We start from the raw sequence: 26,234 nt of genomic DNA, 5'->3' as shown, positions 1-26,234 counted from the left end.
GGTTGTTCTTTTTCCGATCTCCCAGTACCTGTCTGACAATCAGCGTGCTGTCTTTGCATGGCGTTGTGCCCGCGTCACTCTCGCCCTCTTCGTGGACGATCATGGTTTTCACAGACTCCGTTTCTCCGTTACTCAGCCGAGAAGAACTGCAGGTGAGGGGAGGAGAAGTTCAACACAAACACATCATGTTTGGGCTCCAATATGGTTTTACACACCCGTGCAAGCCATGAGAAAAAGCAGCTTTATAAAAGACAGACACGGCACTCAAAGGTACTCTGCAGAGCCGAAGGTGATGGTTGCCCCGGACTTTACCCAACGAGCCAACAAACAGCTTGCCTGACAACAAATTAGCCAAATGTCCTCTGCACATAGGCTCAAAGCAGTCTCTACTGTGCTCTAGGAGGCTTTCTACATCTCGCTGTAATACAGGTGTAGGTGAATGTGCTGTCTACACCCATAATATGACTAAGTGTGACATTAGTTTAAGTCCTGTGGCATGTTGATCATCTCGGGAATCAGAATCAGAATACTTTATTAATCCCAGAGGAAATTATGTGGTCACAGTTGCTCCAGAACAGTAAGAACAATAACTAAATGAAATGAAATAATCCAGTATATTACAAAATGTAACAGAATATAAAAAAATAGCTCCAATTATAAATATCCCAGTATATCACACAAATTAAATACATATAGTTAAAACTGAGGTGATCTTCTTATCAATACATTTGTTGTTTTCTTTGTAGAGGATATGATATTAAGAGTGTGCAACTACTCCAGTGTGTACTTGTGCTTTAGATAGTATCTGGACTTAAAGCTTAAATGTTTAATAGTAGTACAGCATTTGATTAAAGAAAATAAAATGTGATTTGACTGGTGACTGCAGACTTTCTGTTTTGTTTTATGCACACAAGGCTCCTCCTTATTTAGACAGGGCTGGTCCTGTCAGCCTGCAGGCATTACCAAGACAACTGCAGTCTGGCTTAACTTGCCTAAAAAAACTTTCAGATAAATCAAAATGCATCTCTGCTAAGCAGGAGCATAATCTCATCCATTAACCCGAACCGATGAATTCTGCTCTGAAAGTGTAAAGCCTGCAGGAACGTTGTGTACATACACAGCTCTGGAGTCCTCCGGGCCAGAGGTCGACTCTTCACCTGCCTCCTGATCCACCTCTTCATCGTCATCTTCGTCAGTGGTGTCCGAGTCTTCACTGGAGGATGAAGGGTAATCTGTCACCTTATTTGGGGGGCGAACATCATCCACGGCACGCAGTTCTTTGGCCAGAGCCGTCAGGTCCTAGAAGCCGAGACATAAAAAGTGAACCGTGTTTTAATGTGTTCAGTCATTCTTGCTCTGCTGATGTATTGTCCGTTCTTCATCACTGCATATTACATGCAAATAGCAAGGGGCACTACGTAAGATTTGCTGTTAATCTTGCTTAAGAAACGCAGGAAAGAGAAAGCTGCTGGAGAAGAAGAATGGTTATAGATGTGCGCCGGCCAATGAGAAACCAACGGAAGAGCAAAGCCAAAAGAGAAAAAAGAGATGACTCCAGAGCAGTACAGCTGGTGCTCCTCAAGCTACAGTAGGTAAGGTTAGTGGATTAATTCTAATAATGAAACAGTTGTTAGAGCTGCAAAGATGAAAAATTAAACCAGCTCAGAAAAAATAGTTAATTTATTAAGTTAAGAGAAGCCATGAGTTAAAAAGACCACCGCTGAGGAAGAGACCGCTGAGAAGAGAATGCGAATAATACGTGCAGTAGACCCCTTCAGCCAATAAGCTCAATCCAAAGATAAAACAAGCATTTCTTAGCCTGAGCAGACCAGTCAGTTTATTTTCATTCATATACCCACACACAAAAAAGACTCAAGCAGCAAGATCCCTGTCACAATTTGTTAATAATCACACTCTCCATCTATCTAACAGCAACTAACTGGACGCAACACGTAACAGTCACCACGCACACAGAATTTAACTAAACCCATCCCGCCTAGTGAGCTACTGGCTAGTCAGCTCCGGGTCCACTCTCACCGCTGATCTGTTCGGCCTGAGCACGTCCCTCCTCTCCTCTGGTTTTTTCCCAGCATTCTCTGGCCGCTGGAGGGGTGAACCCTCCGATTTAGAAGAGGCTAAAGGAGGTGGAGGTGATAAGGTCAGCATGTTGGAAAATGTTGGAATAAAATCTACACGTTTAACTAATGTTGTTAGTGATTTCACCTACATGTTATTACACACTTTAGCACAGCTATTTTTTGAGGTGATTTTTTAGTTGTTTGTTTTGTCCACCTCCTGCATGTTTCTAATTGCTGACTTGGTTAACATATGTGTGAACTCACAGCGGGCCCTGAACCTCTCTCCTGAGCCACAGTGAGAACCGGGCTGAGAGCTGGAGTTACTGGAGCTGCTAGAGGAACTGGAGCCTCCGCTGCCAGTATTACTGGTCGTTCTGGGAACCAGTTTCTCCACTCGTTCCCACAGCAGCCGAGGCTCCGCTGCACTGCAGAGGCAACAGAGTCAAGAGAGTCAGGTAAACTATCATAGATATAGAAACTTTTAAACAGCAAATTAAAATGTTATAAATAAAGCACAGCTAATTTAACTTCTTAAATTTGCTAATTATTACTGACATGTTATTGGATTACAGTTAAAGTTCTTAATGAGCAGTGTAAAAACGCTAAACACTTGAAATTACAGAAAGCCAAGAGTTTTAGATATTAAAAACAGCACTGCAGGGTAAAGAGGAAGGAAGAGAGATGGCACTCCATGAAAAGGTTTGTGGTTTGAAAATAGAGACACACATTTACACACAACTATAGAAGTAGAGACAACAAGGTTAGACAGCTAGAACTATTACATAAAGCCTCCCACACAACTCCGCAGACTGGGACTGCAACAGCACAGACAGTGAAGACGCTGAATTAATTTGTCAGATCAGATCCATCACTAAATGAAGTGTTTTTGCACAGCCTTTGTGAAAGTCTTTTCTTTCTGGATGTCTTTGTAATTGCAGAGTTGAAAACAGGAGACTGGATTCAACGTGCTCTGAAGCACGTTGAATCCAGTCTCCTGCTTAAGACACTGGTGGAGTGCCACAGGGTACTATTCTGGGCCCAGTTCCTGTCGTTTAACGAATTATATTTTTGTTATTTCAAAGAAGACTCACGTGTCATACTACACAGATGCTTTTTAAAAATAGCAAGCTTGGCTTTTCTTTTCTAAATATCACATATCTAGAATGTCAGCCATATCGTTTAAAGGGCACGTTTCCAAATTTTGGAAATGAAAAAAAACAACAACAAAGACTGCAAGAAGAAGAATGCAGTAGTAAAGCAAAGAAAGGAAACACATTTACACAACACAGGTTACTAAAGTTTACCTGGCAGCATTGTGTTGTGCTGCGTGGCTGCTGTGTACGGCGTTGCCAAGGTGATGAGGCGAATCTCGCCTCGGCAACACTGGTGACCTTGATGTAGTCCTGACGGGAACCTTTTCATGATAAAAACAGTAACCAGCTTACAAATACACACATTTTAGGCATCGATGTGCTGTCATGTGCCCAATATGCAAATCACATATTTTTAAACTTCACCGTCACATGAGTGTGTCACCATTTTAATCCACTGGAAAACTTCAGAACTAGTAGCTATACCACAACATGTCAGGATGACTAAGGTAAACACATTATTTGGCTGGACTAATCGTCAGACTGGATTCCCAAATAGAAACTAGAGAAAATAGAGATTCATAACCTTTACTGATTTTGTAGAGATACCTTTCACTCAGTGATATAAAAGTACAGATTGTGTGTAATTAATTCTGGCCCAGAGATGAAAGCTCCAGTCAGTCAATTTAAAGTCTGACTTGGCAGTAAAATTACACCCAAAGCTTAAAAAATGTCCAACAAGTAATAATTGTCACATATTAGAAGGATATCAGAATTATCAGGGGGAAGGTGTGAGTAACTGAAGTGTTTTAGTATTCATGAGTTTAGCAAGCATAAAACAAAAGTGTTAAAATAAAAAGTAGCAGCTTTGGAAGCTAGACAGTTGGTACAAATCTTGTAATGAGCTTAAATGTTGTTCTGGTACTGTCAGGATAAGTAATCTTATTATCTTTCATGTAAGGGGGAGTAGACTGCCTTCTAATAGAATACACAATAACTGTGTTCACATCAGACTAAATTAAACAGCTGGGTTTGTTTAAACAACGCACCAACAAGCTCACATTTCAGGTTGGTGATGACGTGACTGAAACAAAAACACAGGATCTATGCGTACTGCATCTCTGCTGCTTATGAGCTGCGCATCTCTGACGTGACTGCCTGTTGTGTTCTTACAGTATCTAACTTGAAATGTATAAATGTAGGTACGCCAACTAAAGCCTTCATCGTAGTCACAGGTCACGCATGTGAGGCACATTTTCCCCTAAATCAGTCACATGTAAATTCAGTGAAGCCAACGCAGAGCAGAGCAACACAGCCATGCACAACAGAACCTTCAGCCATTTATTTATTTAAGAGTTTAAGTTAGGGACAACATGGAAACAGTATGAGCTGATGTTACTGATTGGTCAATCTTTTCTCAGTAGCATTTTCCTCTATTTTAAGGCTGAACCTGCTTGTGAGGTCCACCATTGTTTACTTGAAGCTTTCCCATTGTGTTGCATTGACAGGGTGGATTCTCTTAGGAAACGACTGTCTTCTTATGCTTACATTCCTCATCTTGTTATTTTTATGTTTTTTTGCGGTGGTGCAGCAAAAGTCTAAATTAGTGTGGTGAGGGAAGAAGAAAGCAGCATGAGGCAGACTGTCTCGACTCATCCTATAAGTGGAACAACAGTCGAGTTATAGAACGGTCACGGATTGAATGTTGTGATGCATTTTAACTAACAGCTATTTTTGCATGAACAAGAAATTTCACCACACAGTAACTTCCTCTTTTGTCAGATATTGTGTGCAAAAATTGGACTAAAATGCCCTGCAATATCCGATTTCCTCACATACAGTGGATATCGTGTTTCTTGGTCTCCATACAAGGAAAAAAAATAACAGCTGTTTAAATTCTGATATTGTATAAAAAAAAAAAAAAATGGTGGGAAATAATTACAGAAGACTGTCTTATTCAACTAATGCTACCACACTGGGCTTCTTTCTTCTAGTCCTTACCCTCGGTGGGACCTCCGCTGAAGGGGCTGGTTCATGGGGCCTAGGCTGAGGATGGGGGTGTGGGTCAGTGCGAGCAGGCGTTGATGATGAGGATGATAGTGGTGATGATGATGATGATGGAAGGTGACGGCGGGATTCGTGGCTGTTTTGAAGGTGGAGATTTTCAAAGCTAGGGGTAAGTGGCTCTGTGAAGGAGTGCAATCGCGACACAACAGGCGGAGTGGCAGTGGAGTTTGATGAGGCCACGCTGCTGCTGCTCTTTAAAGCAGCCAGATGAGAACGAACCTTGCGGACGACACAAAACAGAACACAATGGGGGAGCGCAGGTCAGTCTGCATGCAGGGTATTCAGACAAGGAACAAGCTCAGGGACTGTAGGGTATTTTAAGGGGTTTGTCACATTTGAGCTAATGTTAGTAACACTAACATTAGACTTCTCAAATGTGGAAATCAGGGCGATGCAGGTCCTACTGGTTATTGTAAGGTTATTTTGGGTCATTCATAATTAGATGTGGAACAGTGAGAGGGATCTTACAGCACGAAAGGATCCAGCAATGAGCAGAAAGTAAAAACAACAAAGAAAAGCTGCGATGACTTAACAGAATGACACATCCATACACTGCAGCTGTCATTTAGCTCCTACTTGCTGCCAGGCTTCAGCTGAAGAGCTCTTCTGCACATTCAGTTGGTATAGATGTAAATGAGAGGATATAATTACATTATAGATTTATTATAATGCTCTTAAAGTAGATGGAAGATGACATATTTAACCTTTTGCTGCTACAGTATTCACTTTTTCCAGTGGCATTAAGTTCAATCAGGGATTCTAGATGGAAATGTTCTTTCAGCTCAGATGCAAGGATTTTCAGTCTTGGTCATTTGTGCACAGAGCATTTATGATTTATAAAAACACACGGTGTCAGATGTGGCGAGTTGATCTGACAACTTGGCAGAAGCCAACACGATGTTAACAACCACTGCTCTGAAATACTAGATTGTTTTAACGCCACAGAAGCTGATTTCAGTTAGAAATTGACACAGCTTGTCTGTAAAATCAAAGAAGAGCTGTAGACATTTTAAAGGCAAAGACTCAAATCTTTGCAAATCCCCTTAAGAACCCAAGAGTGCAACAGGAGGGGAGAAGGAGCACTTGTGAAATAGACATATCTGCACGTCATACCTGTTATCACCTGGGCCACCCTTTTTTTGGAGAGCAGAAATTTCACTGTAAAAGCTTTTAACTAAAAAAAAAAAAGAAGGGTAGCCTGGATAAATCAGGGAACGACACAAAATATAAAAGAAGACATAATTCACAGGGAATGGAGAGATTAAGCTGAATTGATCCAGGAAAAAAAATATTGAGTCATGATTTTACTGGCTTGGCTTTTAGTCAGCTTTTTTTTTTTGGACATTTTAGTCCTTTTGATATACTACACAGTCCTTTTAGATCACCTTCAAAAATTATCTGGAGATGATGCATGAATAAGGAGTAAAAACAGGCTGACATGCAAACAAGCGTGCCGACAGAACCACAACGGTCCACGCAGCATGCACACATTCATGGCTGGGAGTGGAGGAAAACATGTGACTTTGATAGTGGGCACTGAACATCCTGCCTTTCACCTTATTCATAATCACCATCTTAACCTTAACTAATTTTTGTTTCCATATTTGACAGCAGTGAGATTTCTTTAGGAAGGCAGCTAATAAAAATACCTCACGTCGGTCCTTAGGCATCATGATATGAGACCTTTGTGTGGTGAATACTCTATAGGCTCTCTGTTAATGAGAGTAATCCACTTTTAACATTATGGGTTAATAACGCTCTAGTGAATTACATCGTCACACCCGCGGCCAACACAACCCCCATCCTACTGAATAACAGCATCATTTCTATATAATGTAATCTGTGTGACATATCCAAAACAGATTGACTTATATGAACTGTGATTATTCATGCTTCGTGTGCTCAATCCTTCACTGGGAAAATGACTAATACTGCCTGAGTCACCCTGCAAAATTTGGATGCCCATGAATTATGAATGTTTTAATCACCAACACACAATAAGGAGTTACAGCATGTAGAGCAGAGATGTTCAAACCCCCCATTACAGCATCAGGCAAATCCCATAAACACACACATTTGCACACCTTGTGGTAAACACACATCTGGTGAAAGGGCTTTTGTTTGCATTTACATATTGGGAGGACAACTTGTCAGTCCAAGAGTTAATTATGGCAGAAGGTTGGACTTGGTTGATTTTCATTACCACAGGGAAGCTGGGTGAAAAAGGGGAGATTTCTTTTCAAATCAGTCAAGAGTTTTATGCTGTTCCACATTTTAACTGGTTAAAACGAGGGAAATGAAATTGAGGTAATAACAAGCCCGAGGCTAAAAAGAGTCATGAGAAGTTCAGCAGCAGCACACAGTTGGAAACATTATTCAGATGAAACGACCTCAAAGCTAAAGATACAATCCATGAAGGCAGAGAAAAAAAGCAGAACAACTCCTAAACTGAGAAACAATAAATCTTCCAAAGTGCAAAGATTTCAGTTTTCCTCGAGTCACCTGAAGGAGAAACCTAATGAATTATTATCGGGGGAAAAAAATCACAGATAACATCTTGAAGCAATGTTCAGGTTATTAAGAAGGTAAATGGACTTTTCGAATAAACCGGTATTTTGTGAAAAATGAGCTTTTCAAAGCATGCATGCAAGGGTCTATAACACATTTCAGCATCATAAATCCACTCAAAGTTGGCAAGGCAATTTGGCAATATAAGGCTGACAGCATACTCTTAACCAGGGGTGTCGAACACATGGCCAGAGGGTCAGAACTAGCTCTCCAAAGGGTGCGTTTCAACTTATTAATTCATTATTAATTTTACAGCCTTCTTACAGACAAAGATGTTAACTATGGGTTACAATACCACAGTGACATAAGGTGGTTAAGCTTTGGCTCTTTGATTTATGACAGTAATGTTTCATTTTAGTGACAGTGAACTGACTGCAGGAAGGAGGGGAAAACTGAGTAAGTCATTACGCTATGACTTTGCTTATCATGCCCACTGCAGATCACGTCCGGTACACTGTGGCCCAGGAACGAATAACTCTCGCCCTAATTTGGCTTGTTCACATAACTGAATGACAGGTTAGCAGCCATAAAGTCCTCAGGCATGCTCAGCCCGACCAAGCTCCACTATTACTACTTCCATGTAGAAAAAGGGAAGTCGATATTACAATCAGATCTTGTGTCATGCAAACATTATGAAACTGTCAAATACATGAATCTCTCTCTCATAATCTCATAACCCCATCCACTGCTCAATATGCTCCAACACCCTTTAAGATGTAAATCACCAGTGGACTGTTCCTAGTCCAGTGATCCAGTGGACACCAACTCACAGCTGTAAATGTAAAAGCAGAATAGTTTAAGAGAAGAAGAAATGGTTTGAAGTCACTCTTACCTGTGGTTCCACAGGCCGGTGCATGGCCTCAGAAGCAGAGTTCCCATTGGGGTATGAAGACTCAGATCGCGGCGGCACCGGAGGCTGCTGTGGTTTGGTCTGAGCCGCCTGGGGAGAACCCTGGATGTTCTTCCGATATCGCTCGTCAGCCTAAGAAGGACACGTGCAAACAGCAGCATTAGCAGCAAGTTGAGAATACAGGTGGGTACAGGTCAGTACACGAAGAGGAGAAAAGACAGAAGCCATCAGCTGCTATGGTTTGTTAGTTTCTTCCAACAGAGAAGAGGTGATTTGTTCTGGCAGTAGTTCAAGCACATCAGAAAGTTATCTGCTGATACAGGCACACCAGCAGGGACAACAAAGCACCTCCTCAAAGGCAGCAGTGTTATTGGCACCGCAGTGTTCCCACATCCCTACGAGAAGGAACCAGCAAGACTGTCATGCATTTTCATGTGGAGAGAAGACATTCACAAAGGAAAGGTTAGGTCACACACTGAGGTCCAGGACACGGTTCACCATAGAAAGTCAGATTTTGAAATGTTGTTTGGGTTGTTCTTCAAAATGGATATTTGGATATCTTTTCCATTTGTGATTTTTTTTTCTTCATGTTGCCACTTTATCAGAAACTTTGTGATTACAGTGTTATCATTACGACAAATATGATGGCTGAACTATCAAAAATGACTATCCTGTTTGTTCCACCAATGTTAGGGCTTCTGAGCTGTTTTGGCCAATGATGTGCTTTTATTTGGCTAGCGTCTCTGTCATTATCCTTCCCAATAGGCACTAAAAAGGATACCAAATGCCATAAAGAAGAAAGAGACTGTAAGTCACGCTGAGCACTAATGAGGTGGCTCGTTTTTATTAATGTGGGGACAAGGACTACCATGAGGATAATTAGAGACCAGTTGTGTCCTTCTTTAGAGGGACGAGCTGTTCAAGTGAGCATTTCACTGCAAACTCACGAGAAAAAGCTCAAATGACATCTGCTCATACACTGTAAGCAGAACGCTGACATAGCCACCATGACACCAACGTTTGGGCTTCTGCTTTGAAGGCCAGATTGTCACTTTCAATATCGATGTCTTGTGTTTTTGAAACTAGATGATAGGAGCATGGGGGTGGATCTGACTGAGAAACCAGGGATTTTAAGTTGTACCCTGGTTTATCATCTGCTGTACTTGAAATGGGGCTATAATTTGCAAAGGAAGCATCAAGATTTATTTAATAAAATGTGAACTTGGCAATCGAGACCCTAAAAAACTGATTACTGATTTCATGCATAAAGGGAGAAGTAGGTTCATTTTCTCACAGGCTTCTGTACAATCTTACTTATCTTGCAACCAGAGGAGTTGACCTCTGCTGGCCATTAGAAAGAATGCACCTTTAAGGCACTTCAACATTGGCAGCCCTTTTCAGACTCAGAGGCTGTATTTTTTATTCTATGTTTCAGGAAGTCTGAAGGAATCCTCGAAGTGAACATGAATATGCTGCATCTAGATATTAGTTTGTTGGTATTTGGTATAATAATTTCTTTAGTTTCCCAACTTTTTTCCTATGAGGATTTCACAAGTATTGGAAATTAGCAATACTATAAACTCTATGTGCAGCACATCAGTTTCATGCTCCATATTGGACCTACGTTAACCATTATTCTCCCTTTTGTTTCTGTTTCTCTCTCAGTTAGCCCTGCTTTAATCTTGCTTTAAAGATTGGTCTCAAGTTGAGTTCAATTTATTAGAACTTCATATTTAAGTTCACCTAAATAGATAAAATAACTGCTGTTGGTCCTGTAACACAGGCATATATGTGCGTCATGGACCTGTTTAATTATTAGACATGTGAGTTTAGAAACAGTCTAGCTACAGAGCTCGTCTACAAAGCCATTCACCCCACACCATCAGCTCACCGTCACCATCTACACACGATACACTAAAGACAGCGGGAGTGAGTATACACAAGCAAAGGAAGCATTTTAAAAGCAGTCACTGTGACTGATCAGCTAACGAGGTTCACCTCTCTGACTGGCTCAGAGTCAGGGGCGGGGCCTTGAAGGTCAGCCACTGGTAGCCTGCTTTCTGTAGTTTTTTCCAGACTGGAGGCTGGACTGGGCCGTGTCTTCTCACTGTCAGTGTTCTGTGGTTGTTTTGTTGTTTCCTGCTCAGGGGCTTGCAGAGGCTTTACCCTGTCAGGTTCAGGGTTCTGTGGGGGTTTGGGGGTCTGTTGCTGGGCTGTTTTGCTACTGTCCAAGTTCTGGTTTTGCTGAAGCGACAGCAGGTAGGCCTGCTCCTGCTGCAGCTGTCTCTGGAGTTTCTGAGCTTGCCGCTGCTCCTCAAGCTCCCGCCATTTGTACTCCTGAGTACAGGGAGGGTCAAGTTGAACCAAAACCGCTAGCACACATAGGCTGGTCGACACTTACTATGTCCAAAAAAGTCCTTTTTGATACTTTAAGGGATTAAGAATCCATTTAGATGACCCCATACAGTTACACCAACCATCCGTTTGGAGTCACATGCCAGCAGTGACTGTAGGAATACGACTGTATGAAAACTATTGTGTAGAAGCTAGCATCAGAGATGGAGAGAGCACTTTGTTTTGAAAGGCTCTTGGTGGTAATGGCATTATAATATTGCAAGGCTTTTAACTAATTTCTTACTTTTATTACATATTATTTATCCTTATATATAAGGATATATTTATATTTAATATATATCCTGTAACTGTGAGCAATGACATCACAGCTGTTAACAAACACGGCACACATAGCTTTATATTCTAGTTTCTATAAGGCTGAGTGTCTCAGGTCCTAAAAATGTTAAATGCACCCTTTATGACTGAAACACTGCTAATTCAACTCACAGTGTGATTTGACTGTGTAAAAATGTGCTCTGTTAAAACATTGAGTTTCAGGCTAAGTCAGGCTTTAGTGGAGAATTTAAATGGGAGGAGACTAAAAAACAAACGAAAACAAAACAAAACCAAACAAAAAAACTAAACCATCTGATGGATACTGGTGGGGGAAAAAATGTCCAACTGCACGCCTGTTAGACCGCTGTGGTGAAAAGCAATTAAACCAGTGAAGCATTAATACAGTTTTATGCAGTGGGACAGTTGTGCCCATTGCCAGAGGCTCCATCTAATTATAGGTTGTTAATTCAAACATGTAACATTCATCCCTATAATACAGCTCAAAGTAATGTGTTTCGCAGTTTAAATAGAAGTCAGCTTGTTTTTTGCATGAGTTTGTGAATGGTGACTATGCAGGAACCACATGGTCAGAGATTAAGTAATGGTTGAAACTGGAAGTGAGGATGTTAACGGTCATATCCTTTTATTATGTGAATATCCGCTCCAAACCCCAAAAGGAACAGAATCCTTTAAAAAGAAAAAGAAAATAACAACATGGTTTGAGTATCAGTATCGCCTCCCCTGACCCTTTAACATCTGGAAGAGGGGAAGCCCTCTCTTTCCGTGGGATGACTAGTTTCCTGCTGATGACATCACCTTCACTGAGAGGCTCGTAAACATCCTGATTTCCCCGGCAAAATCTGAGAACGCTCATTATACTCTGACCTCAACCGTTGACGGCTCCCCTCGGCTTCACTAAAGTCAAAAGTTATTTCTAAAAACTTGATGAAGTTTAGCACAGAAGGCAAATGGACTCAGGAAAACTCATGTAACAGAGGAATAAAGTACCTGCGTTAGGAAATTTAACAACCTGGGAGCTGCAGAAACATTAAAATCACTTGGGGCATGAAAGTAGAAACAGCATTAAGCTCATTTAGATTTTTTTTTAAATGATAAAAGGGGGAAAAATGAAGTTGAATGTGACTCACCAGAAGCATGGCCTGTTCATGGAGGAGCTGCTGTTGCAGGATCTCCAGGTGCCTCTGCTCCTCCTCCAGCTGTCGACGTATATACTCCTGTCAGTCAGAGTCCACAGCCATTAGTTAAATATCAGAAAGGTGGGTGTAAAAGTTCATCCAAATTAATACAAATCCTAATTAAAGTTGATAAAACAAATCTTTCAGTGTCTTGCCCAGTCGATTCCCTCCTACCTGCTCGCGGTCGGCCCTCCTCTTTTCCTCCTCGGCCCTCCTGCGCTCCTCCTCTTCTTTGCGGCGTCGTTCCATCTCTTCGATGCGCCTCTTCTCCTCCTGCTCGCGCCGGCGCTGCTCACGCTCCTGCTGCCTCCTCATCTCGCGCTCACGTCGTTGTTGCTGGAGGAGTTAAAAAAAGAAAGAAACTGCTCGTCGTCCTAGTTCTGATTTTTGTCAAGTCATACGAGACACTGACCTCATGTTTCCTAATCAGTGCTGAACTAGAATCTGCATGACTGGCACAATATTAATATTTAAATTTGACCTGGATTGGTAAGAGAAGCAACGTGAGACCACAAAGTGTGCGACTCACACGAAACGGTTAAAACCCTGTTCAAACATTCAGCACACTGCTGTATAGCGCACATGGTTATTGCTCTGAATTTTCCTCCATAACGATAACTGCCTTTGGTGCCACTCGAGTGGCAGCGTCTGGGGCAGAAAAATGAAGCCGCTCTAAAAGTGTATGAAAGTGGTTCTTTGCCACACTCAACCTCAAACACTCCTATGCTAAAAGGCCCAACATTACAGCATCATTTGGCTTAATCTAAGGCAAATCAATGGGTTACTGGATAATCTTCATGTTTTAGGTAAAGTCTGCAGTGTCACTGTGATGGGACTCCAGAAGTGTCTCTGCTTCATCACATCAAGGAGATACATAGTGAAGGCTGCTTATAGAAGTTACACCTTCAAAGCAAAACAATCAAGAGGCTCAAGAGAATCAATTTTCAATCATTTTCTGAGTTCAGCTATGTTAAGATTTCTCTATCACACAGATATAAAAAGATAAAACCATGAATTTGACTTTTTAGAGGCCATCAAGGATGAATTTTAACCCTGCAGGGCTCAAAACAGGATGAGTTATAGATTAATTTGGAATGCACTATGTTGCAGGTCATCTCTTTAATTATTTTATTCACGGCTGTCAAGGATTTACACAGCTCTACCAATGTGGCTCAGAGTTCGTTTTAACAGCGATCCAAATTGTGTTGTTTTGTTTTTTGTTTGTTTTTTTATTTGGGGGTTTTGGGGACCTTTTAAACTCAGTTTGCAAGTATTTTTGAACAGATAGACATCAGTATAGGTTGTGGCAAAAATGTATTATTGATGTGAGCAGAGAAAACATAAATACTACGGAGGTGTATGAGCTGGACAGACAAGTAAAAAGACGATAACATGTCAACATTTCAAGGACTGCATTAACACTGGATATCTTAATCAGTGTGAAAGTTCAGGCCTGACAGGCAGCGTGTTTTTGTTTAAGCTTGGCTCTCTAAGCAGACACATGAAGAAATTACACTGATTTCTGTCTGTGAGCGAGTTGTGACAGGGTGCGGTGAACGCTGCGGGACTGCAGGTCACGGATTGCGTACGATGACGCATCGTGTTTGCACAGATTCTGTGCTCAGCATTCAAGCTTCCAAACGTGGGGATCTATTCAGAACAGGAGAGCACATGTACGCCGATATTTCACTGACGTGGCCGGCGTTCAACTGTGGCTTCTCGCTGTCTGATTCATCCACAAGCACCGTCATTAATCAAAAACGGAGCCTTGAGCTGTAAGTGCAGTGGGAAAACACGAGCAGAAATACAACTTTGTTCTCTCTCTCTTCCCACAGAGGCCTTACACTTGTGCAGTGCATTTATATGTGCTCAGTGAATTTTTGAGCGTGTTTAAATTTGCTTTTTTTGGGTGAGTGGGGGTGGGTTGTTTCCCCAGTCCCTCTTTTAATATTTAGAGCTGTCTCTTCTCTTTTTCCTCCAGAGAATTTAGTTCAGTCGTGTCCAAATTTATAATCATCTATTTGAAGCTTTTTCCCTCCCTGCACTTCCTTTACTCCTCTCCGGTGTTACTGAACTTTTTTCTCTCTCTTCTTAAGAACAGAGGATGAAGCCAGGTTCAGAAAAGTGATTATAGCTTAAAGAGATAATAGGATAATTACAGCAAAGGTGTTCAAATTCACTCTCTGGGGAAACCAATTAACTTTTTTCCCACTCTAGTCAAAAATTGATTTTGGAACATTATATGAAATTATCAAGTACAAAATCTAACTGCTATCCCCCCGAGTAAAACAACTTTAATCTCACCAACATAATGTACACATATATTAACTGCAGCAGACAAACTGGCTAACCCCCCAGGGTTCACTGCCCAAACAAGACGAGCTGAAATCAAAGGAACAAGGACTTTTCTACTTAGTCATTCTAACTTTCTGCTGAATTTGTCGCTTTGAAAAAACAGCAAAGTGTTACTGATTCAGATCTGTTGAATTTTATGTTTTTTCATTTATAATTCAAAGCCCAAGAAGGACCAACAGTCAGTTCCAAATTTAATTTAAAATGACACGAATCAAAGCCGAGAAGATCACTCAGTTAGCAGTTCTGATTGCCAAAGTCTTGTTTTGACGAGTCAAATTACTTTTATAATAAACCACAAGTGTCAGAGGTGATGTGTGACAAATATAGAGTGAAAGGGAAGATTTACAAGAGAGAAGTGGGATCTGCTACGATGGATGGTTTTGGAGGTGGTGGCACTAACAAACATACAGCAGGTGAAGCTTAATGTGGCAGAGTTGAAGATGTAAAGATGTGCATTGTGAGTGAAAGTGACAATATCAGCTCAGGTTCAGAAGTTTAGAGGCAAAGTTCGAACAGTTCCAGTCCGGCTTTCGTCCTTTACATAGCACTGAAACTGCTCTTATAAAAATAACAAACGACCTTCTTATAGCAGCTGATTCTGGTCTCCTCTCCATCCTTATTCTTCTTGATCTGAGTGCAGCTTTTGACACCATCTCTCATCCCATTCTCCTTAGCAGATTAGCTTCTATTGGTCTCTCTCACACTCCACTAGCCTGGTTTAAATCATATCTATCTGATCGCACTCAGTTCATTCAATTAAAATCCTTCACTTCTCAACTTTCTCCTTTATCCACTGGGGTGCCCCAGGGATCTGTCCTCGGGCCCCTTCTCTTCATCATCTACCTTCTTCCACTCGGATATATTTTTCGTAAATATAATATTCAGTTCCACTGCTACGCCGATGACACCCAGCTCTATCTCTCTACCAAACCTGACTCTACTCTTCCTCCACCCTCCCTTATCCTCTGTCTAGCTGAACTCAATTCTTGGTTCTCCTCCAACTTTCTTAAACTCAACAGCAATAAATCGGAACTTCTTCTGGTTGGCACCAAACGACTGCTATCCAGAATTAACAATTTCTCTCTCACCATCAATAACTCGCTGGTCCCTACCTCTCCTTCTGTGAAAAGCTTGGGTGTCATTCTCGATAGCACATTATCCTTTAACTCGCATATCAATAATATTACACGTGCAGCATATTTCCAACTCCGTAACATTAATCGCCTCCGCCCCTTCCTCACACCTTACGCCACTGCCATTCTCATCCATAATCTTGTTATCTCTAGAATTGACTACTGCAACTCATTATTATTTGGCCTCACACAAAAATCTATCAACAAGCTCCAACGTGTCCAGAACTCTGCTGCCCGTATTATTACTAGGACTTCTTCTACCCACCACATCTCCCCAATCCTGAAGCAACTTCACTGGCTCCCGGTCAAATTTCGCATCCATTTTAAAATAATTCTGTATACATTCAAGGCTATTCACTCTCTCTCTCCAACGTACATCTCTGACTTATTACAGATGAAGCTCCCATCCCGCTGCCTCAGATCTTCATCTTCTCTTTCTCTCTCTGTTCCCTCTGCTCGTCTGATCACAATGGGAGGGAGGGCCTTTAGTTGCTCTGCCCCTCGACTTTGGAATTCCCTACCCCCAGACCTCAGAAATATTAGCTCATTCTCTCTTTTTAAGTCCACCCTTAAAACTCATTTGTTTAAAATTGCCTATTCTTAAATTTCTGTATGTTTTAACTTTTATCTTCTATTCTTATCATTGTGTATATTTCCAGTTTTTATCTGTTGTACAGTGTCCTTGGGTGCTTTGAAAGGCGCTATTAAAAATGTATTATTATTATTATTATTATTATTATTATTAAAGTTAGAGAGGAAAGGCTGAGGTGGTCTGGGCATGTGAAGAAGGAGGATAGAGGATAATGGAGGAAAAGGAGAAAAAACCCACAGAGGTGGTTTACAGATGTAGTGAAGGTGGACAAGCAGAGGGTTGTGTGGCTGAGGATGAGGATGTAGCGTCCTCTAATGGGAGTAGTCAAAAGAAGAAGTAGTAGTAGTATACATGTGAGCAGTACTTTGGATATTGTTGCCATGATAAGATCTAAGACTGATCTTTTGATTTTTTTATGATGTCAAAATAAATCAAGATTTACTGGAGAAGCAGATGAAGTCAAATAGGTTAGAAATGTCCTTTTCTTGGGCGTGAGAGTCCAGAGTCATGTTATACATCCATAATCTAAATAATATATTTAGCATAATAAATATATTAAGTTTCCCTGCATCCAACGAGCCACATCAGTTTCTTAGTATTTTAAACAAACATATAGAAGGTAACACTTAAGAAAACTTCAGAAAACATCAAAATTTACTGAAAACCCTTCAGTTTTGTAAAAACAGTGATGCCATTCATTTTCATGGGAGAACCTCTCTGTGTACAAAACTTCATAAATAATTAAAATCTTTCCCTGCAACAGGGTTATTTTTAGTCCTATTGAAACTTCCAGGGTAAATGCTTAATTAATAATAAATAACTCATATTTTAAATATGGTTTTTGTTTAGGCAAATTTACATCCCTCATTTTCTTTTTCGTTTTTTTCTCACAGATTTTGCCAACATTTTTCTGACTCTGTGACACAGTGTGGTCAGGCCCGAACTTTCAGCCTTAAGAGTCACTCAAATACACGACTCACATTAAACTGAACCTCCTGTGAAGTGGTCGCAAACAGGCAAGTTAGCTATGGAGACATTTTGGTAGTAAATATACTGACTTCTGCTGTTGAGCTGGGCATTTTAACATCTATGATTTGTTAGGTTGTCCTGCTGGATTCTGTTCTGGTGATATCACCACTTTAGATCCAGTTACACTGGATTATTACATTACAGGAACACAACAGTCAAACAGCAGTCTATCGCCTCTTCTAAACACACAGTCTTACCACAGCACTGTGTCTACTCGATTAACATAGAAATCCTATTAATTTGTTATGAGGTTTCAACCTCCTCCAGCCGTCTCCGCTGCTCCTTCTGCTGCTCGATACGTTTCTGCCTCTCAGCCAGCAGCTGGCGCTTGTACTCCTCCTGCTCACGGAGCTGCTGCTCCTGGAGGAGCTGTTGGCGGCGAAGGGCCTCCGAACGCTCCTTGTTCTCCTGCTGCAGACGTATGAAGTCACGACGCAGGGTCGACTCGCCCGGCACGTTGACTATGGAACTGTACAGATGACCCAATGAAAAGGATGTAGAAACTGACCCGTATGACATCATAAAATACTTTTCATATCAAGGGTGTAATCATGTGACCTTGTGCTACACAAGTACTGAGGCTGTAGCGTGCATATGTATGTGTATAAAGGAATCACTAAGATGACTTCAAAAACATGGTCAGAATTCACTTTATGATGTTTAGCTTATAGTAAAAAGCTAAAACTATGTACTGTAACTATGTATTGTTAGATGGATCGATACCTTGGCTCTCCTTCTTGCTCAGATGACTCTTCCTCCTCTTCTTCACTGCCACTGTATTCATACTCTGTCTCATCTGCAGATAGTTAACAAAAACAAAGTCTAAAAATTAGAGTCCTCATTAAACCTTCATCATAATATATGTATATTTTTTTTAAAGACACAAAATATGCCCTTTTGAGGGAGTAGCTTCTGATTTTTATCAATAAGTTCATTTTTGCACGTTAACACTGACAGAGCTTTGTCCTGGACTCACCTTTCTCGCCCCTCTTCTTCTTGGTTCGGTCGATGTGGTCTTTGAGCTGGATGCGGACCTGCCTCTCATTGGGCTGGTCCCGAATGAAGGGGTGTTTCAGCAGCTGCTCAGTGGGAGGGCGCTGGGTGTAATTCTTCACAAGGCAACTCTCAATGAAGCTGAAGAACTTCTTTGACCTATGATGGCAGTTAGACGTCATGTACAGAGTTCGGATCGGCATGGTTTACTGATATCAAGAATAAAAGATGGAAAACATCTCACCACTTTTTGGACTTGAGTCGAGGAGGTGGGTTTCTGGGAATGAGGAAGAGGGCTCTCATTGGATGCATGTCACACAGAGCTAAAGGAAACAACAGAAGAGAAACCAAATGAGAGATCAGAAAAAACTAATATAAATGTCAAAGTCATACATTTAAGATGATGGGGGGGGGGTGCATCTGTATTGCCTGCATAAAAATAAGGGGTATAAATAGAAAATGTAAGTCTATAGTGAAGCTACAGTTAACAGAGTAAACAGAGTTCTCTTCTGATCATGCAGGTTTGAAACAGAAATACACCAGTAAATTTGTTTAGAATAAAAGTACCAGTTTCTACTCATGATATCATTGAAATCAGGTATTGTACTTACGAGGAGCTCCCTCAGCCATTTCAATGGCTGTGATTCCACAGGACCACAGATCACTCTGGAACACAAAGAGATACGATTAGTTAGAGTCTGTGTGCTTCTCTGAGTAACACATGTGATGGAAATGACAGAGCAGTCTTCTCATTGGTCATATTAATGATTAAAACTATAATCTTTTCTATCACATGGATGATGCTCCTATTTGACTGGTTCCAAACTCATTCTGCACCATGAATCCCACTAACATCTGCGACCAGATGCAGTTTTGCATGCTCACCCTGTAATCGTAGGTAGCATCAGGGTTTTCGTCACACGCGATGACCTCTGGAGCCATCCAGTATGGCGTCCCGATGAAGGTGTTTCTTCGACCTACCGTCCGGTCCAGCTGAGCGCTCACACCAAAGTCCACTGAAAGAAACACGAAGCATTCAAATGAAGAAAACAGACTAAAACCGTTCAGATCCTGCACCAAGGCAAACTACAACTGTGAGAGGGGCCCCTCAAGTTAACTTGAGTCTGCCTCAGAGTGTAAAGGGTCAGGTTGCTGTATTTTAACCACGGTGGAGACACTTTGTTTAATGCTGTGTCACGGGACATTATTAAGCTAGGTAACACAGGATGGCCTGATTACAAGTTGCAACTGAATTGTGGATAATTAAAGGGAATAAAAACAACATTGATCGGTGGTTTCACACAAAGGTTTGGTGAAAAAGAAGCGATTTTTATACAGAAGTTAAAGCTTTTCTTTGAAAGTTAAAAACACTGTGGAGGCTGATTTACAGATCAGCACAACTGGACACTAAATCTCCAAAACTCAGAACAGATTCTTCTGTCTTTTTGTGCACATATCATAAGTGAAATCAAACGTCTAGGTAGTTTTGTTGCGAGAAATTATTGTGACACTGTAATCAGAAGAAATCTAAATAAAGACCAATTTTGGAGCTGTATATAGACCTTATGTTTCATAAGGATTTGACTACACAGGCCTGCAGCTGTGCGATCATGTGAAACATTCGAAAACAAAACACTGGCAATGAGAAAGCTCCAGTTGGCATCGCCACAGTGCTGACTCAGATCTGCTGGTGCAATCGCTTTTCCATGCACCGGTCCAAAACCACAGTGCGGGAGCACTTCCCGTCTACAGGCCCGGTCTAAAGCCAACTGACTCACCCAGCTTGACTTCAGCGTTTTCAGTCAGCAGCACGTTTTGTCCTTTGATGTCGCGGTGAATGACATGATGAGCATGCAGGTGAGCTAATCCCTGGTGGGATAAAATATAAATTAAAACAACTTATTAGGAACACGGGCTGTATCAGACGGTCAAACAAGTGTTTGTTTTGTTTAAATGCAAAAGTTAAATTATTTAAAATCATACTTTTAGCAACATTTCGGACACAAATAATATAATCTAGTGAAGATGTTGGCAGCAGACTGTGAGAAATAACTGACCCTGAGGATCTCTCGGGAGATGTAGGCGATCCAGTCTTCCTTCAGCGAGTTGCCCTTGGTGTTCTTCACCAGATCTGTGATGGAGCCGGCACCACAGAACTCCATCACCAGCTGGAGGTGAGAAAGAGATGCATTTGTAACACACACACAAACGCTCACCATCATTCTACCATCAGCGTAAGACGCCATGCAGCGTTTTACTATCGATACACCATTAAGACATTAGTTATGTATTACTGTAATGCAATATTAAGATTTCAAATGTGCTTTATTGTGTTTATTTACATTTATTACTTAATGATCTTCTTTATTTTATTTCACTTTAATGTGTTTCATTGCACACCTTTGATTTTGTCTAATTTTTCATTATTGAGCTATTCTAGCTTACTGGGCTCTGACAATCTTATCATGTTGTATTTTATTTTAATAATCCATCCTAGTTTATTTTAAGATTTGCAGCTTGTTGAGTTTAATGGGAAATTCCTGTGTAATATAGGAATTCCCCAAATTTGGGAATAAATAAGGTAGCTTATCTCATCGTATTAGAGCTACCTTGAGCAAACAGAGCAGTTATTGAGAAACTCAGTGGTCCCAGTTAACTTTGCATTTTCCTTCTGTAAGCCACCACGCCTCATGTGAATGCAAATCATCTGGAGTGCTGTGCAGCACTTCAGAGTATTCTTTCTGCCGTCAACAAGAGACGGCAGAAAGAATAAAAGGGAATGCGGAAGGAAAAAATGCAATCACTTCTACTAGTTTACCCTGTGCTGTGATTGAGACAGGAAGCCAACGGCTATTAGGAAATGTGGTTTTAACGCAAAAGAGAAAAGCATTAGCAAAACCACAAGTGTAGGAAGCTGGAGACAATACAAATACAGAAGTGCATCTGTTGAATCTCATGGGGTGCCCTCGTCACTGTTTTACAATAAATTTAAAGTTGGAAAGCATTTTCTGTGCACCTCAACAGGTGGCAGCTGTCATGCTGCGACCTGGGGGACTGATCCGATTCATTTTTAGTACTACATATGTGACAAACATAAAAAATCCTCAAACAAATATGTCAAGACTGGCTCTCTAATGGTCACTAAACCTCTGATACCGTGTCTCTTACTTGCTTACTAAAGGATATATGCCTCATAAACACATAAAGTGATCTTCTTGAGACAGTAGTCTTAAGTGGTGTCAGCACAGAACCTGAATATCATAAAACAGACACACACTCTGTATGTCACCCCCACGCACGGCAGACAGCATGAATCCACAACAGTGGAGGCTGTAAACGGGGAGTGGAAGCAGCTGTAAAAACAAATACAGGACTGTGTTGTGAAGTGAGAGTGAGATCCCTCCTCCTCCTCCCCAGGAACAGCAGAGCCTCCGGGTCATAAAACGAGGTAATCCTGCCTCGGACAAACGACCAGCTCTAAATTTTTCCTGCTGCTGTTCTCTACTTCCTGATCCTCCCCACCTCTCCCTTCTCTGATTGACTCTCTTCCTTTTGTGTCTCACTTATGCACCATTTATTTAATTCCACAGTCTTGTTGCTCTTTTCTAGAAATCTGTTTTGTTTTTTTGTGTTGCTGTCATTTCTTTTACTGCTCTTCAAATATGAAGAACTGCATATTGGCTGTAATGAGGAAAATGCATAAAGCAACTTCAACTCCATATCAGCTGGAGAGCTTCATGGTATGTAATATCTCTCTTATCTGTCATCACACAATCAAATAACTTTCTAAAAATAACAGTGTACACTTTGGCTGTTATACAGGAATCCCTAATATTGTTTAGTTTGTCTTTTTTTAGCCTGGCAAATCTTTTCATTACAGTCTCAAAATACCTTCTAACGTGTGATGATAACACACTGAATGTATGCAAAATCAAATCTTGTTACGTGATCTTACAGTTCCTGCTTGAATATGAATTTAATCCTACTCCGTCCCTTTGCTCAATAACTCCACAAATGTTCTAAATTAGGATTCTTCAAGATTCAGTTCATTAAGAGATATTAAGAGATCTATATCTAGATATATATCTATATCTAGATAGATATCTATATCTAGATAGATATCTATATCTAGATAGATATCTATAGATAGATATCTATAGATAGATAGATAGATAGATAGATAGATAGATAGATAGATAGATAGATAGATAGATAGATAGATAGATAGATATATAAAAGTTTAAATTGAACCTGTAATGTGTGTAATACTGTGCTCGTTATAGAAATGGGATGTTAAACTCACCCAGAGCTGGTCATCATGGCCTGGTGGACTTTTCTTGATGAAGGCTCCGTAGTAGGTGGCTATATTTCTGTGATGGGAGTACTTCTTCAGCATGTTGATTTCCAACTTAATTTCCTCCTCTTCATCCTATGAAAAAAAAAAAAAAAAAAAAAGGTGGAAAAACAGAGTTAGGACACTATCATTGACTGTGGATCAGCTGGGAAGCAATTATTTGAATTAACAGAGTAGATCCAAACAAACAGTCATGTCTATTAGTTCTGTTATCTGAAGGATAGGAACGAGGTACATATCACGCCCCCGTGTCCTGGCTGAAGAAACCTCTATTCAAACCCTAAAGACGACCTGTAATGACATGGTTTTGGCCCCGCCTGCACTCACTCCCTGTAATCACAATGACCCCGACTTCGATAGCCGCTCTTCACCGAGCCAAGCTGCGTAACAGGGCAGCCTTGTGTTATACCAGGAGGCACAAAGGTGTAATTTCGTCTTGCCAAATAGATCCCAAATCTGGGCCACTGTGAAAGGGTGCAACCTCCAATCCCTCACCAGGGGACATCCCCTGGAGGGAAGGTCTGGCCCCAGGTTCAGGTGGCCTGGAACATGGGTGGCTCTTAGAGACAGAAAATGAACACTGCGCCATAGAAGCAGAGAGCGAGACAGCTTTAACAGGGGAAGAGAGCGTATCCCTCCCTGCCTGTTTATGTAAGAGACCACTGTTAAATTGTCTGTCATCACTAGGACATGCTGGACCCTCAGAACAAAAATGCCTGAGAGCTAAGAACACTGCTAGCAGCTCTAAGTGATTCATGTGCAGCTCAGGCTGCTCTGTGGTCCTGACACCTCTCACTGATGCGTCATCGCACAGAGCTCCCCATCCCCATCTGTGGATACCACCTTGTGAAACAACACCCTCCCAATCTGAGAGCCCTGGTGCAGTCTGGGCTCCCTCCAGGGACAGACAGCTAGCATGCAAGATTCGTGTCATTGTCAGGTGACACGATGCACACAGGTGGTGAGAGAATCCACAGAAACGCCGCCTGCATTCCAGTTGAAACTGTCCAGCTGCAACGTGGAGAATCTGCACTGCTTGTACGGCAGAGTTGTGGGGCCACCAACACCATGGTTGTGGGACGGTGCCAGATAAGCAGCCAGGGATGGCTCCATACCAGGTGTGTTAGCTAAGCCAGCCTCGTTGGTGTCATCCATGTACTCCATGCTTCCCAGCTCCATGTACTGTCAATAGGCAGGCACAGTGATATGGTTGGATGGCGGTTTGCTCCATGATGCAGTTAGCTTGCAAACAAATTCTAGGAACATGGGAAGATGAATTTTTGGCCCCATGGGCTCTGGTGGAAGGAAAAATTCTACAAACTGGTGGAGGAGAGGGCCAGTGGCGAAACAGGGATAAAGAGACGCATCATCGTAGCTGGCCAGCGCAGTAGCAGCAGCACGCTGGGCTGACGATAGGCTCTCCTGCTCATCCTCTGACAAACCACGGCTATTTCATGTGGTCAGCCCAGCTAACTGCAGGTACATCGACCAGATACTCCTCGACTTCAGACTCGGGCAAAGCTGGGGCCCCAGACTTGGAGAGGAGAGGGCCATGCTGTGCAACAGCTGTCTCTCCCAGCACTTTCTCCACAAACATCACCATTGTCTTTCCAGCGCTCAGACTTCGGGCTCAGTCAACACTCTCCGAGTGTGGACAATCCCCAGGCAGTCTGGGGGTATCAGTGTCATATGATAATAATGATAATGATCTTGAATCTGTAAATGTTCAGCTTACACACTGCTAAATATTGTTAATAAGGCAAAAGCATGCCAGAATGCACACACAAGTAACAGGAGCACCTGTAAGCACGTACATGTAACACTTTTACAGCCAATCCGTGCCAACTGTTTGAAAGAACTACGGTAACACAGACATGATTTGAACGTGTATAAATTGACTGGCAACTGCTTTATCTATTGACGGCATTTAAAGTGCAGACTTTAAAAGTCTCAGCTGGGCTGTAAAAATGCCAAACAAAACAACGAGCAATCTAGAGGAATATTTACTATCATCTGCCAGACAGTAGTGTCAGCTGATGTATTCATAAATTAAATAGTTCTTATTGTGTGCAGGCTTAAATGTTTTGTTTTTTTTGTCTGAAGGCTTGCAGAGCTGTTCTGTGCGCTTTTACAGCACCACCTTTTGCTGTGTTCCTGCATAGCAGATTTACAGCTGAGATCTACACAACTCTTAGTCTCTACTTCTCAAAGTCTTTATTTGACTCCTTATTTTAAATGGTAGGAAAACATTTGACTATGTTTGAGGATTCTTTGCTATGCAAGAACTGGTTTTCATACTTATATGAAAGTCTGGTCTCAGTGGGAAACTTATAAAATGGGCTGTAACTAAACCAGGTTGTTGTGTTGGTAGTGAAAACTAAAAGAGAAGCTAATTTTGCTGTTTTTTTGCATCTACTTGTGAAAGACAGGGCCAGGCAAGAACACAAACAGTGTCCAAAAGAAAATCTAATAAATGTATAGCCCTCCAAACAAACATGGAGACACAGCCTGAATTCAAAATGATAACTGAGCCAAACAACCCCCCCCCATGTCTCCCCGTCACACTCACAGGATATTACAGTACAGGCTCAGACACACGTTCAGGCACATAACAAGATCAAGTGATTATTTCTCAATCACGGTGACAAAGCTGGGTGACATTTGTTCCTGAGTGTTTTTGCTTCAGCTGAGCACGTGCGTTTGATCTAGCGACCCAACCGGGAGTGACGTGACATTTTCTTTCCAATGGCGGCTGCTTGATAAGCAGGAGCTGCAGCCTGGACTCCTTAGTAAACTGCAGCAGCATCATATGTCCACGGAGGAAAGGCCCCGAGGAAGTGCTGGGCAAACTGTTTGGCTTTTCATATCGAAGATGGTGACATTTTAACATGAACACTGCTGATGTTGCAACTCTACTAACCATTCTCTTTATTGTTGTTGCACTCTGGTTGTGTTGCAATAAGATTAAGATTTGCTCTGTTTTATGGAGAATATATGCAGAATCCTTTTCCACACAATAATCCAGGTACATCTTCATACTACGACATATACAAGGTAGAAACTTGTCAATCAGGTTGGCCTGCCCTCCCTTAACCCCGTTTACAACTCCAATAGAGACTGTATCGCACAAAATGATGATCATGCTACTAGAAATTAGAAACTAAGATCATACAGTCATGTTAGGGCTGCTCGATTATGGCAAAAATGATAATCGCGATTATTTTCACTGAAATTGAGATCTCGATTATTTGATGATAT

General features: G+C 41.4%; 1 pseudogene across 1 annotated transcript in view; it reads right to left on the bottom strand.

The window, feature by feature from the left end:
- Positions 1-26,234, bottom strand: part of LOC146690247 (mitogen-activated protein kinase kinase kinase kinase 4-like) — a 106,839-nt pseudogene that overhangs the window by 21,759 nt on the left and 58,846 nt on the right. The window contains exons 4-22 of the transcript XR_014915743.1: positions 22,926-23,051; positions 20,680-20,790; positions 20,401-20,491; positions 19,508-19,638; positions 19,234-19,288; positions 18,867-18,945; positions 18,606-18,781; positions 18,353-18,425; positions 17,888-18,098; positions 12,695-12,856; positions 12,473-12,559; positions 10,653-10,991; positions 8,637-8,786; positions 5,171-5,455; positions 3,383-3,492; positions 2,343-2,503; positions 2,038-2,135; positions 1,118-1,299; positions 29-146 (exon numbers count right to left, since the gene is read on the bottom strand). The product of XR_014915743.1 is annotated as a mitogen-activated protein kinase kinase kinase kinase 4-like (transcript). The remainder of the gene's footprint in view (positions 1-28; positions 147-1,117; positions 1,300-2,037; positions 2,136-2,342; positions 2,504-3,382; positions 3,493-5,170; positions 5,456-8,636; positions 8,787-10,652; positions 10,992-12,472; positions 12,560-12,694; positions 12,857-17,887; positions 18,099-18,352; positions 18,426-18,605; positions 18,782-18,866; positions 18,946-19,233; positions 19,289-19,507; positions 19,639-20,400; positions 20,492-20,679; positions 20,791-22,925; positions 23,052-26,234) is intronic.

Source organism: Copadichromis virginalis, linkage group LG16, assembly GCF_057382275.1.
Source record: "Copadichromis virginalis isolate Kocher_CV1m ecotype Utaka linkage group LG16, C_Virginalis_male_GT1.1, whole genome shotgun sequence".
Lineage (NCBI taxonomy): Eukaryota > Metazoa > Chordata > Actinopteri > Cichliformes > Cichlidae > Copadichromis > Copadichromis virginalis.
Note: the sequence above shows the minus strand (reverse complement) of the source record. Positions and strands in the feature narration are given on the sequence as shown.